Source organism: Pimephales promelas, chromosome 11 (assembly GCF_988280905.1).
Source record: "Pimephales promelas chromosome 11, fPimPro1.hap1.1, whole genome shotgun sequence".
Lineage (NCBI taxonomy): Eukaryota > Metazoa > Chordata > Actinopteri > Cypriniformes > Leuciscidae > Pimephales > Pimephales promelas.
In genome coordinates, this window is record NC_142779.1 from 14,223,465 (window position 1) to 14,229,908 (window position 6,444).

The following is a 6,444-nucleotide window of genomic DNA, read 5'->3' on the forward strand; positions in this document are numbered from 1 at the left end:
TCCTCTGTGCGCATGAAATATGCAGGCTGACTCCAGGAGAAGAGTATGTATAATTGATTCAAATGAGGAGCTCTTCCCTGCCAGGGACCTTGTGCTCGGTTTGCCAGCTGCTATGCTGGGAGAACAGAATCTAGGCCAGAGAAAGAAGAAAGGTGCTCTGGACACAGCCTGACCCAGTGGGAGAGAAGAAAAGATAGAGGACGCAGCACATCAAGCCCCAGGCCATGACGCTTCACCCAAATGCTGCGCATCATTTGCATCATTTGTATCAGCTGATGCAACCTTCTCGATGAATATACATGAAAGACAACCAAAAGATTTGGAAAGGTTTTAATTTGGCCTTGTCATAGGTGCAGCGTGAGAAATAGCACTGTATGAAGTTTCTTACTCAAACTGACTGTCGCAGCTTCTGATGGCTTTTTAGGGAAAAGCTGCTCATAACTGCTGGTCTAGGATCAGTTTTCTCTGTAATAATAGTATATAGAGTGTAACAGTGCCCACTCCCTCTTTCAATGACACTAGTTCTGGAAGTATTTTTTCCATTCCTTTTTTCCCATAATGGATTTTGAAAAAGTCTTGATTAAAGAGTTTTAAGCCATGAATCAAGCCAATCGAATACATGGCGAATCACAACACTTCAAACTTTGATTTAAAGAAAAAAAATCGGACAAAAAGACAAAGGTACAAAACTGCATTTAACAGCTTTAGTGAGGGAAAGAACTGTAATCCCATGAAGCATTGCGAACAGCATAATCGAATTAAAAAACAATGGAGAATTTTACAAATGTTGATTATATAAATAAAAAATTATCTATTTTAAGTTTCTTTCAAAATATCTATACAATCATTTAAAAATTTTGAGAGTGTATTTAATCGACTTTGAATGACTTGTTGTTTCATGGGAGTGGGCGGAGCTAAAGAGCTATTTTACTCTCCGATTGGTGTAATTTTCAGTACAGCATCATTTCCACCAGGACTGATCATTTTAAAAATAAGCTGAAAAAATATGGGCTGATGGCTTCAGCAGAAACAAAGTTGTCGTTCAAAATCGATTTTCCTATGGAAAAAAAAATTATTGAGTTTTTACTTTCGGAACCCAATTGTTGCTCTCTATTAGAGAAACAGATTTGGTAAACAGTCCAGTGTGTGTCTGTGTTTGTGCTCTGGAGAGTGTCAAAGGTTTCTATTTACAATGTGTTATTGCAGCATTGAGCAGTGTGGCCAATCACAAACTATCTGTTGATTTCTTGAACACAATGGATAATCAGAGATGTTAACTTAAGAATCTAATCACTGCTCAAAGCGCTGGAGTTTTTGTCCAGTGCTGAGTTCTGCACACCCTCAAATCTTCTCATTATAACAAACAAAGTGTAGACATTATGTAAATAAGAGATTAATTGTGCCGTCATCTTCATTGATTTCAACAGAACTTTGTGAGTTCATGATGAACTGAGATGAGTGGCAGCGTTTTAGTGATTATAAAGGGTGCACTCTTTGCACGCATTCTAGGCAAGATTTAATCCATTCAGAATTTGAATAAAACTTTGATTTTTCATGTTTGACCAGCGGCCATGCACATCCTGCAAATAAATAAATCAATCAAATATTTTGTGTCCATATAATGACAGTCCTCCAATGGGCTCCAAAAACACTGTACAGGAAAAACAGAAGAAAGTAAGAACAACATAAGGGTGAGTAATGAATATTTATTTCATTTTTGGGTGAAATATCCTTTTGAAGTTTTTGTTTTAAATCTGTAAAAATGGCTTAGATACACATAAAAAATTGGTCCTGGACCCTGTAAATTCAAACTATTGTGAAGTGGAATTTTCTACTTTTGCCAATTACAGATTCAGCCATCTTCAGCTGTGCCAAACCAAGAACAAAATGTTCCAATTTGACCTCTATGAATTCATAACATGCTCAGGATTAAAAATGTACAAAATTCCTTCTGTTTAAATGTCTGTCATATTATTGTTTCAGTTGGAGTTGGATGAATATCAAAGAATTGATATTTGACTGGAATTGGATATTGGACTTGGACGAATATCAACGAATTGATATTCGATTGACTGGAGCAATTATAATTTTCGCAAATGCTTTTGTCTGAGTAAAATCATATCAGTATCTGTTTTTTGCAATGTAAGACTAACAGACCTGGCAAATGCCAATGTAGCTTCACTCCATTCAGCATGTACAGTATATTATTTTTTTAACGTATATACTAATATATAGTATATATATTTTAAAAAAATCATAAAATAATACAAAATGCATTCATAATATATATTTATATATTTTTAAGGGATGAAAGCTGGTTTATTAAGGCTTTTAGCACTCCCTCAACAGCCATCTCCACCCCCAGGACAAAGGTCCTGCCAGTTGTGTCTACGCACAGCAATTACCTCGGCCAAATCAATGGCCATTGTTTCTTCTGGTAACCTTGCGAATAAATCAGGCTTTAGCTTGAAAGTAGTTAACGCTACCGTTCCTGCCGCCCAGTCTTCAAGGTCATTATCTGATTTAGTCGAAGAAAAACACTGTGCCTTTCTCCCTCTTGTTTTCCTTTTCATTTCCTTTTTTTGTTTTTTCTTTCTCTCTTTTTGCAGTTGAATGGCAACCCCTAATCAAGTCTTGACTGAACACCGATTTTAATCACCCGTCACACAGGGCTGCCAAATTCCTACAGGCAAATAGCCATGAAAAATTTACCAGCAATTCCTCACCTTGTACCGTGCAGCTATTTGTTGTTTTGCTTAAATGTATAAAATAATATATTATTGAGTGGCCAGTGTGGAGGAAGAAGGCATGGAGTGATTCCAAGGTCAGCACTCTATGCCCGGGGACTAGACAATCGATATCATTTAGTCAATAACTTCTTTATTACTCCACTATCACTCCCAGCAAAAAGATTTTGGAGTTAAAACACATTTTTGTATAAGCAGTTCATAGAATATTGAGCAACCGTATTAAAGTATAAAAGCACTACCCAGATTTTTTTTGGTTGGCCCGTACCAGTGAGGTCAGCACCAGTGCCCATCAGTGCTACTGTAACCTTCCATTCCTCTCTTATTAAAGCGGGGTCTCTCACAGGGGGCCAATTATATGATGCGGTAAGCACACAAACCTGTGTTGCAGCGTGTGCGGTGACAGTCAACGTCCCCCCCACCCCATCCCACCCCATCCCACCCCGTCCCAACGGTGTGCCTGCGTTAGCTTTTTACAATGCAATCCCTGCACGCAATAACTGCAGTGTCTTGGGTGAAGGACACAGAGATGCAATAAATATGGATGCAAAACCAAAAATAATATTATAATAGTACATAAAAGACGCCACCATCTTCCCCTATCCGGCCGCATACAAGTGGCGCTTTACTGCAGCTTGTAAAAGTACTTTATCACCTGCCACCGCATGCACAGAGGAGAGAGGAATGACACTGCTGTACTGGGTTGCATTAGGGGCACTTTACATCTTTAACCCGTGAGTTCACTTTAAAAAAAAAAAAAAACTTTTACTTTACTCGATGAATAAGGGTCTTATCTAGGACCCTTCGAGTCATGACTCGAAAAAAGATTTGTTCATTTTGATGAACGAGTTTGAACAGAAAAGTCACGAACGCTCGTCACAAAACAGAGCAAGGCGAGCATTTGTGCTTATAAAACTTAAACTTTTTTATTTATTTTTTAAATGACCGCTCGTTTCGCTAGATAAGACCCTTAAACTCTCATTTGGACCTTGAACCGTTTGGTTCCCATTGAAGTCCATTATATGGAGAAAAATCCTGGAAAGTTTTTATCAAAAACCTTCATTTCTTTTCGACTGAAGAAAAAAAGACATGGACATCTTGGCTGACATGGGGGTGAGTAAATTATCAGCAAAAGTATTTTTAAAAGTGAACTACTCCTTTAAATATAGCACATCTTAGTTCACTTGTTTTGTAACAAATTACATATTTAGAAAACAAAACCTATTATTGCACTTTGCCTTTGACCTTTCACTTTTATATTGTTTGCTTGAATGCAATTAGATTGTCGCTTTCTGTAATTTTTTTGTTAATTTACATTTATTTATATAGCACTTTTTACAATACAGAGACAACATGAAAGCAATACAACACAGATCAATAATATTGTTGGATATTAAATGTCCCCAACTAAGCAAGCCAAAAGCAAGGCAACAGTGGTTGTAAATGGAATTCTATCTTTCTATGCTTTCTTCGTTCTGTGACTGAACAGAACAAAAACAAAGTTCAAGCACTGTTCTTGAAATAAATCAGCGGACATTACAGAAGTCAGGCGTGTGCAATGACAGACAGCCCCTCAGTGGGAGCTTCAGGTGATCTCTCTGCCCATTAAAGCAGGCCCAGGTGAGGACTTTACTCAATTGAGTAATCCATGAGGGAGGTGAACAAACAAAGTCTCCCAGTGACGAATGGCTCTGCGGTCAGTAACACTTTGGACCTGACCCAAATAAAGAGAGAGAAAATCAGCCACAATGTCAATGATGCTTGCCATGGAAAATTCTTCTCTCAAAGAATGACTTATTAAAATAACGATGTATTTTATTGATCTTCACAAAGGAATGCTTTTCTTTGGAAGTAGTTCTTCTTAAATCGTATTTGGTCAGTTTAGTCATTTTTCGTTCTCTTTTAAATCAATCGCCCAGGACAGTTTCAAAGTGAAATCAATGTTTGTTTGTTTTTTTACAGTAGAATATCTGCAACTCATTTAATGAAAGTTACCAGGCTAGGGACTCAAAAAGGAAATTGGATTGGTTTCACTTTATTTTGATGGTCCTTTAAACACATCTTGCAGACTAAGTAACGTTGCACCTACAGTACATGTCAACTAAATCTCATTTGAGTGTTAGTAGAGTATGAGTAGACTAGTAGGGTTAGGGTTAGAATAAACTGACATGTTGCTGCAAAGTTACAGCCAGTAGAATGTCTGTTTGAGGACCATCACAAAAAAGAGTTTGATATTAACCAGACGGTCAATTAATACTATAATGAGAGTTAGTCATGTCATGTAGTTGCAAAGTTACTTTTACACAATGTTCACATCAAAATACGACCCATTCCATTAATTAATCTAATAATGTAAACATTAGCGTTACTTGTTATAGTTAGAAACAACATTAAAATCACATGGAAAGTGTATATATTAACACAACTAAATACCAGTTTAGCTATATACCCCTATATTTTAAATTAATGATTTGTTATCGACTTAGTGAGTAATCAAATCAAATTTGCTCTGATTTGACTTCAGACACAAAGCATGTTGGGTAATTAGTTCCACGATATAAAACATTGTTGTAAAGTGCTACCAGCCGACCTTTGACCCAAAGACTTGTAATTGACCACAGCTTAAAAACAACATTAATAAGCATGCATTTCTAATTTAAACTTTTACAGTTACCTTTGAGTTTCTCCTGAACTCTTCATCTCTTCTTTCTTTGCAGGGAGAGCTGGTTTCAGACTGAATGGTGCGCTTTTCCTTGCTGGCAGGTTAGTCTGTGTACAAAAAGCACCAGAAAGGTCTAAAAGATCACAGACTAGGGTCAGACAATGTGAGTGTGTTTTTATTGAGAGCAGACCCTTGCAGGCTCTTTAATAGCAGCCATTTCCTCTCTGTCTCTCGCTCCAGACGGAGAGCTTTAAAGACTCAGTGGCTCTGATCCTTCAGTCCAGCACCCCAACACACTCAACACAAACACACAACACTCAATTAACCAAATTACTGTAAATGTGGAAAAAAAAAGCCCAAATCGTTTAGCCTTACTTCACAACTATGCAAATGAATCTATGTCTAATCCTCTATGATAAAGTTAAGAAACAAAGAGGTTTTTTTTTTCTCTTTCCAACAAATGATCTCAGCTGACTGCATATTTAACACACTCACTCCTGTTTTTTTTTTTATATATATAGATTGAAATCTGTCAGAAAATTAATAATCAATTTATTAAAGCAACAAGCCATTTTAAAAACTGGTGCTTAAAACATAAACATAAACAAATGCAAAATTTGTTATTATTGTTTATTGTTTGTATGAACATACTCTTACTACTACTAATTATAGTATAATACGAATAATTGTGTTTATCGTTGTTATTAATATTATTACAGTAATTATGTAATATAACTGAAAATGACACTGTAAATTACAGTGTTACCGAGAAAACAAGTATTGTGTGAGGCTGTCCCCTCTACACTCACATTTTTTTTTTAATGGAAATCTTAATAGCATACCAAGCATTTCATATTTTAAAAGCCTGCAGTCAGCATGACTCACTGAATTAACATATAGCGTTGCAGACTGAGCGATTATATGGCATCAATTTACAAGCCCCCCGCATGGAGGAGACACATTTTCTACAGCACGTGTTGGTCGCGGCTCATCCGGTCTTAGCGCCACGGCTACAACGATACACGACAGAGACCT